This window comes from Pinus tabuliformis, chromosome 7, assembly GCF_031772625.1.
Source record: "Pinus tabuliformis cultivar Carrire ecotype Pingquan chromosome 7, CPIR1, whole genome shotgun sequence".
NCBI lineage: Eukaryota > Viridiplantae > Streptophyta > Pinopsida > Pinales > Pinaceae > Pinus > Pinus tabuliformis.
The window spans coordinates 508057488-508067758 of NC_142293.1; positions in this window are offsets into that span (position 1 = coordinate 508057488).

Consider the following 10271-nt stretch of genomic DNA (forward strand, 5'->3'; position numbering starts at 1 on the left):
CACTATCTCTATCTATCTCACTACTTGCTGGGCAAGCCTTGGATGAATACAATATGCTCTGCTCAACTTTGAGATGAACCTGCACAAGTATTTTATATCCTCTGCTTAAATGACTACTTTTGACCAATAGTTAGCCAAATTCCTAGCCTTCCAATATCGTACTTCCTTTCTCTCACAATCTCCATGCACAAACTTGTGCTTCCTATTGCTTGGTCTCACCAACTCGTGTTCGCAAAAACAACGATTAAACATGTGCCTACATTCCTCTTTTTAAGGTTAATTCAAATGGATAAAATTAGTGAGTTTTCTAATAAATGAATGATTTATTTTATGCCTTCTTATGATTGCATGCACCATATATTTAACTTAAATTATTTTACAACTGATAGTACATTGTTCGTGAACTCCAATCTCAACCGGCTCTTTCTTTGATCTGACATGCATGAGCTAATTATGAGTGAATCTTTAGTTTATTGGTTGATCATTGTACACCGCAACACACTGCATTTCAGGTGGCACCCCACTGTTCGACAGGAATCACCCCGCTACTATTGGTTACACCTGACTACTCGACCTCCCACTAATTCCTCCATTAGTTGGAACTAATTTAATTGACTTTAAATTAGTTAGCTATATTAAATAATTACAACTCAAAATAAACTCAAGTGCTCTCAATTGTGGGAGATACTCTACATGAATCTAGTTAGACCCTCAATTCGAATTAATTGAGATAAATAATTTAAATTAAATTAGTTAACTATTACAACTTGTCATGAGATGTGGAATTAACATTTCTTCTTACTATTTAAAAAAAAATGTCTTTTAGTTTTGGAATAAGATAAAACATTGGGTTTGATTAACTAAAATATAATCTTCGATAAACAAAAGGAAAAAAATAGATTAATATAATCCAAAATCTAAAAGAACGTGAGAATAACCAATCTGCCCTATATAAATTATGATAAGAAGTGGGAATGCATTGAGTGAATTGCTTACTCTATGTGGATTTAAGTTGACCTTAATGGCTTGGATGAGTCAAAGTGACGTCACATTAGGAGAAATTGTGAAACTATGTTTGACCACTTCAAACATCCAACTATGTTTGAGCATGGTTAATTCTGTTATCCATGATCACCATGGCCAACTATTTTTTTAATCAATTTCATCATGGTTGACTATGTTATCTATAATTGATAATGGATGAACATGTTGAGGATGCTTTACATGTTGTCTAGGGTTTACCATGGATGACTCGTTCAAAAGGAACTACATCTGACCCAATCGACATCGAGATAACATCCACTCCACTGTCTAATTCATTCTTCTTGAAAGGAAGAGAGTAGGTCGTAGTCACGCAGCTAGATACCCAAAAAAGTTGTAAACTGCAATACGTGCTTTGGGTGCCATTCCTTTGGAGATTTTGTGTGTGTACTCCATCATGTTTCCTTTGTCAATGAAATATCCTGCGATGGTGGAGGCATTTTCTGTTCCATGAGCTTGTGAGTCCCAATCTAAATGGATTTACACTATCTCTTTCAAGGGGCCAAAGGTGGCTTCATAGCCTTTGTAGAAACACAGTTCTCCAACCAATACAACCACACCAATGTAATAATAAACAGGGTGAAATGTTAATGTGTAAAAATGTGAAAATATTAATTATTATTTTGAAATTCTATATTTAAAATTAAATATGTTGTAAGATTTAGAGTTTTCTTTATTACAAAATTTGTGTGCATGTAAAGTTTCTGTAAAAATGAGTATTTGTTTGTCATCATTATGTTTAATATGGTTAAATTATTTAGTTATTTGTATTTTATAAGTAAAAAAATGTGCTTATTTGTGTTATTAAATTATTTTTTTGAAATTACGTAGCTGATTTTGAATTCTAAAATTTATTTATGAATGTATTTTTGGGTCTATTCTTGGGGTGTATCTTTGCACCTTTTAGGGAAATTTCTAGTTATATACGTTATTAAAGATATTTATTCCTAAAAATATCTATAATATAATTAATCAAATGATAATAGTTGGAGTGAAAGCTTGTAGGTTTAATCCCCTTCTAACCAGAGGCATTTGTGTGGAAAGTGTGAGTTGTTTGTGTGGAAAGTGTGAGTTGATCCTGGGTTTTGCTATTTTTTTTTCATTTTTTTAAGGGTGCTTCATGGGCACTCGATGGCCGCTACATCAAAGGGAGAAATCCAGGGACATCAACCCGAAGGGATCTACCCCATGAGTGCCCCGTGACCTCCCAACTGGTGAAGTACTTAATCATTTTATAATTTTTTTTATGTAGAAATTTTCAATAAAAATAAATCAAATTATAATTGTTACAAATTGATACATGGAAGGAGCTTTGCGGCTAGGGTTTGCAAGAATTTTCTGCAGATCTCTAGTGCAAATAATTCAACAGTGAATTCATGCAATATGGCAAACAAATCTCTTTCTTTTGTAGGTATGGATGTTGGTCAAGCTAGTTATTCTTTGGTTTTGTATAATTCTATGTTGAAGTTTGGATTTGGGCTTCCTATGGTGTAAGAAATTTCTTCCCTTAATGTTCCTGTGGATGAGGAAGCTTTGGACTGTGAAAAAAAAATTAGAGAATGCTTTGGTTTGTAGGTTTAATGGGTTATGGTCGTGGCTATCTGATCTACATAAATGGATCTTTGAGACATGGAAGATCGTTTTGACATACGCGCTAAATATTTACCCTACAGCACGGGGTTTCTTCATTGTGGTTTTTGAAAATATTGAGGACAAGAAGGTTACTTGTGAAGTTGGGCCATGGTTTTCGGGGAGCATTGGCCTCTGCATGCAACATTGGTCTCCCATTTTTTATCCAATAACAACATCAATTTCTTCTACCCCAGTTTAGGCAAAATTTTTGAATCTTCCCTTGCATTTCTGGAATCAAAGATCACTTTCCTCCATTGGGAACAAGTTGGGAAAATTCTATCAAAGTTTCTCTAAAACAAAACAAAAAAATCAAGACTACTTATGCTTGGATTTGTGTGGAGATGGATTTCAGCAAGGGTTTTCCCACAGAGATTAATTTGATAGCTCTAAAATATGTTTGGGTCCAAAATCTTGAATATGAGAAAATATCATTTCAATGTAGAGCATGTAATTAAAAATTGCCCCAAGCATCCTAAGAATAGAAAATATCAGGAAAAAACTCGAAGGCCAAATGGTGGGAAGCTGCACAAGGTGACTAGTATACGATATTCAACGAAGAAGAGATTTAGGGAAAGAAAGAATTAGAAGACAAAAACCACGACAACAGAAACTAAGAAAGAAAATTCGCTTGGCAATGTGGATCGTCCGATTTCCACTAAAGATTCCTCGAATGCAGTGTTAGAAGAAAATAAACAAACCCTCATGGAAAAGAGATTATCTTCAAAAATCACAAGGAACCTCATTGAAAAGAAAATTTCTTGGGCACATCAAGATCATTCCAAGGAAAATATTGTACAATTTTTGAAGAATGACCCACCAAAATTTGCAAAAAATGCGGGTTGGATTCAAGTTGTGAAGAAAGAAAAAAGTTTTTCTCTAAGAAAAACAAGAAGTAAAACTTGATCAAATTAAAAAAATGGAATGTAAATGTATTTGTATTTTGGGTTTTTTTGGAAAATATTTAGTTGGAAAGGGACTAAAGTATTTGTGTCATGGGGAATTATTTCAAGGGTTTCAACCTCAAATCCTTAAAAAAGATTGGAATATGTAAAGGTGATGGACTTGCAATCGATATTTTTTAATACAATTATCTATGTGGTTCATTTAAAAAAAAATCAAATTATAATAAATAAATAAAAAATATGACTTTTGTAGGAGTCGGAAGCGGAAGGGGTGCTGGAATAGTCTGCGAAAAACAAAGCACAAAAGGGGCCATGTAAACCCAAAGCTGAGGTAACACCTAGAGTTGTTTTAAATGATCTTGCTCTGCAGGCACACAGGGATCACATGCAGACATATGCTATCATTTGTAAATTCACAGGATTATGGCCCACTGAAAAGGCTTTACAAATATGGATTAAATACAACTGGAAACCAAAAGGAAGCATTGACCTACATCTTAGGTCAAAGGTTTCTTTCACTGTGGTCTTCAAAAATATTGAGGATAAAGATAGGGTGTTTGAAGGACGGCCATACTTCTATATAGCAACAGGCCTCTACATGCGACTATGGATGATGAATTTTGTCCTTGAGCGAGAAACCTTCACTTCAGTCTTGGTCTAGGTAAGAATCTACTCTCTACCTCTTGATTACTGGCAAACGGAATCATTAGTTGCCGCTTTCTCAAATCTTCTGAGGCCACCAAATGGGGAAAGTACACTTCCTTCGCACGAATATGTGTGAAGATGGATTTCTCTGGGACAAAGCAATATCAAATAGAAGGGCAACAAGCTAACCTGAACAAGTTCCAAGTATTTGAAGCAGAAGAAGAGATAACAAAAATAGATCAGGTTATGGAAGGGAGCCCTGTGGAGAAGGAGAAATAAGAAGATAGAGCACAGACACAGGATTGTTACGAACAAAAAGAGACTATGCTGAGCGAAGCAGAACTAGAGATGGACCTAGAAATGACCCAGAGTGAGATGGAAATGGAGGATCATGAACTGCAGGAGATTCTTGACAAGGAACACCTAGATCTGGAAGGGTTCTTGAAATAGGGGATGATGAGTGGGGTAGACTCATTACCACAAGAACAGTTCAATAGAGTACAACAGTTGTTCCTATGGAAAACTAAAGATAAAGGGTTGGATAGATAAGGAGAAAATGAAAGGCAGGGCAATGAAGGTGTAAAAGCTATGAAAATCACACCTGGATTAGCACCCAGAAACCTAGGAAAGAAAAGAGGCAGGAAAAAGTAGAACGAGTTATTGATGGAATGTGGAAATCTAATGATAGATTCAGGTAAGATGAAGGATCTAACCAGCTACTCCTTTACGAAACTTTAATAACGAATTTTACGTCTTCGATTATTAGAGGTCTAGGTAGTAAAAGAAAGCAAAGAATTCTTAGTAATAGAATGAAACAAGAAGCTCTAGATATAATCTTTATCCAAGAAACTAAATGTTCCATTCAAAAAATAAGAGAAATTCATAACAAGTGGCTCGACATATTTGAGTTTCTAGAAGTCAAAGCAGATAATACAGCAGGGGGCATACTTACTCTTTGGAACCCCCAAAAGATTGGCATAATAGATGTTGAGGCATCTAGAAATTATTTATCAGTTGTTATACAACTGGTGGGAGATAGGGAGACCTATCTGGTCATGAATGTTTATGGCCCTCAAAGAATGGATGATAAACTCAGGTTTCTAGATTCTTTTATGGGGCTTAGAGACAGACATGTATATGTACCATGGATCTTGTGTGGAGACTTCAACATGATCAAATCATTTTCAAAGAAAAAGGGGCAACCAGAACTTTAAGCAAAGACTCTCCAGAATTTCAAACTTTTATAGACAATATGAAGCTTGTTGATACTGACACGAGTAATGGTCTCTTTCCTTGGAACAATAAAAGAGGAGGAGAGTCACAAGTAGCCTCAAAGTTAGATAGATTCATAATCTCAGAGGACCTTATGCTTACCAAAAAGGAAATGATAGTGAGAATTCTCCCCTTTGGAGGCTCAGACCATTGGCCTGTTCATCTTGAGGTTCAGGGCATTGGTACCCCCAAGAACAGACCATTTAGATTTGAGAATATTTGGCTCACCCACCCAGAATTCATTAGCAACATTACAAAATGGTGGACAGAAGATCTGCATATTCAGGGTACAAGAATGTTCCAGTTACACAAATGACTAAAGCACATCAAGCTCAGACTTAAAGATTGGAACAAGAATGAATTTGGTAATATTTTTGTAGCAAAAAAAGTTGTTTAAGATAAAATGGGGGAACTCAATCAAACCTTATCATGAATGTCTTTGATAAATATGAAAATGACCTAGCCAACAAACACCATCAAGACTAGGAGAATTTATGTAAACAAGAGGAAACATTTTGGAGACAAAAATCGAGAGTTCAATGGCTGAAAGAAGGGGAGCGTAACACTAGATTTTTCCACAGACCTACCATAGCAAACAGATCTCATAATATGATCTCTTTGATCAAGGACGAGGGTGGCCATCTTCATAATTCCCATGAGGATATAGAAGATGTTTTAGTTTATAACTTTCATGGAATAGCACAGGAAACCTTTTCTGATAAAGAGCGTTTTATCAGGGATTGAACAAGACATATTCCTAGACTAGTTACTAGAGAGGATAACTTCAATCTCAATAGGCTAGTGACAGAAGAGGAGGTTAGTGAGGTTATCAAAGAAATTCAGAATGGTAAAGCACTAGGCCTTGATGGTTTCAATGTGGATTTCTTTAAAGCTTGTTGGAATATTGCTAAACAGGACATTCTGAACAAAGTGGAAGATTCCAAGGTGAATAGAACTATTTTGAAGGTGCTCAACACTTCCTTCATCTCCCTGATCCCCAAATAGGACAATGCTTAGTCTCTAGATAGGTTTAGACCCATAGCCTTGTGCAATGTGGTATATAAGATAATATCCAAGGTTGTTAACAGACTCAAACCACTTCTTCCTACTCTAGTTTTTATGGAGAAATTTGGTTATGTGGAGGGCAGACAAATTCTTAATAACATCATTTAAGTGCATGAGGTAGTACACTTTTTGAAAAGCAAGAGGAAGGCTGGTATGATTATGTAATTGGACCTAGACAGAGCTTATGATAAGTTGAATTAGATCTATATAAGGAGGGTCCTTATTGCTTTTGGGTTTGATCATAATTGGGTAAGAAGGGTAATGGCCCTAGTAACTTCTTCCAGCTTTTCAATTTTGGTTAATGGTTCTCCTTCCAAGAATTTTACTCCTTCCAGGGGCCTTAGGCAGGGTGATCTGTTCTCTCCCTTTCTCTTCATCCTCATGATGGAAGGAATGGGTCGGTCTATCAAGCATGCAAAAGAAGTTGGTGATATCAAAGGCCTCCAACTTTCAGAGAATGGTCAGGCTTTGAACCATCAACAATTTGTTAATGATACTATGCTGTAGGGAATCCCCACAGTCAAAGAAGCTCTAGCATATAAACATCTCCTATCTGACATTGCCATGGCTACAGGTATGGAAGTTAATCTCTCCAAATCTAAGGTTTTTTCTTTAATACCAATGTTTCTATTCAGAAACATATCTCCAGGATTCTAGGCTTTCAAAGGGATGTTCTTCCCTCAAAATATTTGGGAGTTCCTCTTACTGATAAACCTCTACACAAGGGCATTTGGGAGCTAGTGATTAATAAGATGCAGGATAAAATCAGGAAATGGATCTTTAGATCTTTAAACTTGGCTGGTCGGTTGGTGCTCACAAAAGTTGTTCTCCAATCAATCCTCGTTTTCATGATATCAACCCTTCCAGCCCCCAAAGGAGTTTTGCATCATTTTAGAACCATTCAAAGAGACATTATTTGCGGGAAGGGGGAGAAAAGAAAGAAATGGGCCTTGGTAGCCTAGGAGAAGATTTGAAAACCTATAAAATATGGGGGTCTTGGACTGGATGATCCGGAAGCACTAAGTCAAGTTTTATGGGCGAAATTATGGTGGTGCTGGGTAAAAGACCCTAAGGGGTAGTGGGCTAGCATCTGGAAATAAAAATATGCTAGCACTTGGCAAGATAGTGATCTCATAATTATGTCTAGCACCATAGAGGGCTCACACATATCGAATAAGGCCTAGGGGAATAGAGGATTAGTACAAAAAAACAACGTTTGGGAGATTAGAGATGGTGACCTTGCGTTGTTTTGGGAGGATAAATGGAAACAAGAACCTACATTGTGAAGAGACGACCTGCTGGACCTCAAGCAAGATACAGATACCCAAATGTTATTTAAGGTAAAAGATTTTTGGGATCAAACCAATAGTGAAGGAAAATGGAGAACCTGGAAGAATTTGGATAACAGGGAAGACAGTCCACTGAAAGCCAAAGTAGAGGCACTCCTTACAATGTTGGAACAAAGGAAATAATTATTGATAGGGGGCATGATCAACTTAGATGGGGTAACAATAATGTAGGTACCTTCAATCTTAAGGAAGAAAAACACATTCTCCTTGAGTTGGATTCCAATGAACTGGACAAAGTTTGGCAAAACATAACGAGATAACAAGGATGGATGAAGATTAAAATCTTCATGTGGTTGGTTCATCATAGTAAAATTCTGATTTGGGATGACATTCAGAAGAGGGGTGTTCTGGGCCCTTCCAGATGCCAGCTTAATAAAGCCCAAGAAGAAACAATGGAGCACCTTCTCAACAACTGAATTTTCACCTCTTGGTTGTGGGATACTTTTTCCACTATCTTCCAGCAGAAAGATAGGAAAAAGGAAGCATCATCAATACCCTAAACAATTGGAGACACAACTTCTTTGATTTTGAACTTCTAGGCTCTATGTGGGCTTTAATACCAAGCTTCATAATATGGACTGTCTAGAAAGAAAGGAACAATAGAAGCTTTAAGAATGTAAAATGTTCCTCCCATCGCCTTTTTGAGCAAATCTTAAGACAACTTAAGGAGATGATAAGTACCATAGTGTGAACTTACCCTAAGAATCCACCATTTGAAGCTGAAACACAGATTCTTCTTAAGTTGAGTATGCAGGGGCTTATACAATAGGGCTTGGTCAGGAAGGGTTTGAAACTTGATACTAAGCAGGATTATTGGCATCCTCCTTGTCAAGGTTTTTTGAAATACAACATTGATGGGGCTTCCAAGGATAACCCGGGTATTGTTGGCTTTGGAGTGGTGTTAAGGGATGAAAACGATAGTCTCCTTTTCATTTTCCATTTCCATTTGGGAAGAGCCACTAACAATATGGAAAAATTAATGGCTCTTGAACAATGTTTATAATTCCTAAAGTAGGATAATCTCCAGAATGCTATCGTCAAAGCTAATTCAGAGTTAATCATAAACTCAGTCAGAAGAATTAGCTATGGCATGGAGCTGGAAAATTTCTTAAAACAATGGAGGCTGCTCCAGGCCTTTCAAAGGATTTAGCTTCATCTCTGAGGCTTTTGCACCATGAGTTTTAACCATATGCATAGGACAACAAATAAATTGGCAGACACCTTGGCCAATCAAGGGGTGCTCTGCACCAAAAGAAAGGTTGTGTTGATTTGGCCTAAGATGCCTCTGAATAGATTAAAGGTGCAATTTTATGACCAGACGGATGACGACATAATGGTGTACCGAAACAAAGACGCAGAGACGGGGTCTAGCTGATGTGGATTTTTTATGCAGAGTTTTTTCCGATGTAAGAACATTTTGGGGATGTAGGTTACTGTCGACCTCCCAACCCTCGATAGTACGAACACAAAAGTTTTAGTTGGAAGTTGCTGGGTAGGCTCAGATATGCAGATGGTCAGCCACATAAATGGATTTTCATTGTGTACTGGTTCTTGAGCTTGCAGAGATGGGATGATGAGTGGGGCAAGAATTCTGGCTTTTCCGGCATCATTAAATCCCCTGTGATTTTTTCTGTAGCCGCAATACCATTCGCGAGGTGATTTAACATTCATTGCACACCCTTCCTGCGGGAAGTGATTTTGCAGAGTTGGGAGCGATTCCATTCACCTTGCTCCACGTGGCATAGAACGGGGAAGGAATACCGCCCTCATCATGTGGTAATGTTCAGTATGTTAGGCTTGTGCAATATGCTCCTCGATCGTCATATCTTACAAGACGGATCTACGGTCAGGAACAAGCGAGCATGTTGGTGGGTCCAGGATGACTATCACATGGTTAATCGTAGGGCTATTAGGTATAGTGATATTATCCTCTGCCATTGAATCTAGTGTGGAGGATCTATGGTCAAAAATAAGTGAGCAGGCTGGTCGGTCTAGGATGGGTATCGCGTGGTTAATTGCTGGGCTACTAGGATTAGTGATATTATCCTCCGTCATTGGATCTGGCATGGAGGATTGACGGTCAAGGAAAATGGGGTTGATCTAGGGAAGAATATCTTCTGGGCAGTTTTCGCATCATGGTGGAACTCGATGGCTTCCGCGTGCTCTTCCTGATCGAGGGTTATACCCCACTCGGAACCAAAATCCTTTTAGTTGGGGTCCTGATTCCTCATTGGGTCTAACTCTAAATTTTACTTGTTTGATTGTTTGAGGGACTAAGGCTTAGTGTTTAAGCCTTTAGCTCGGGGCCCACAGTTCCCTGGGGACTATTGTATTTTAGGTAAGTTGTTTTTAGATTTAATGAAAT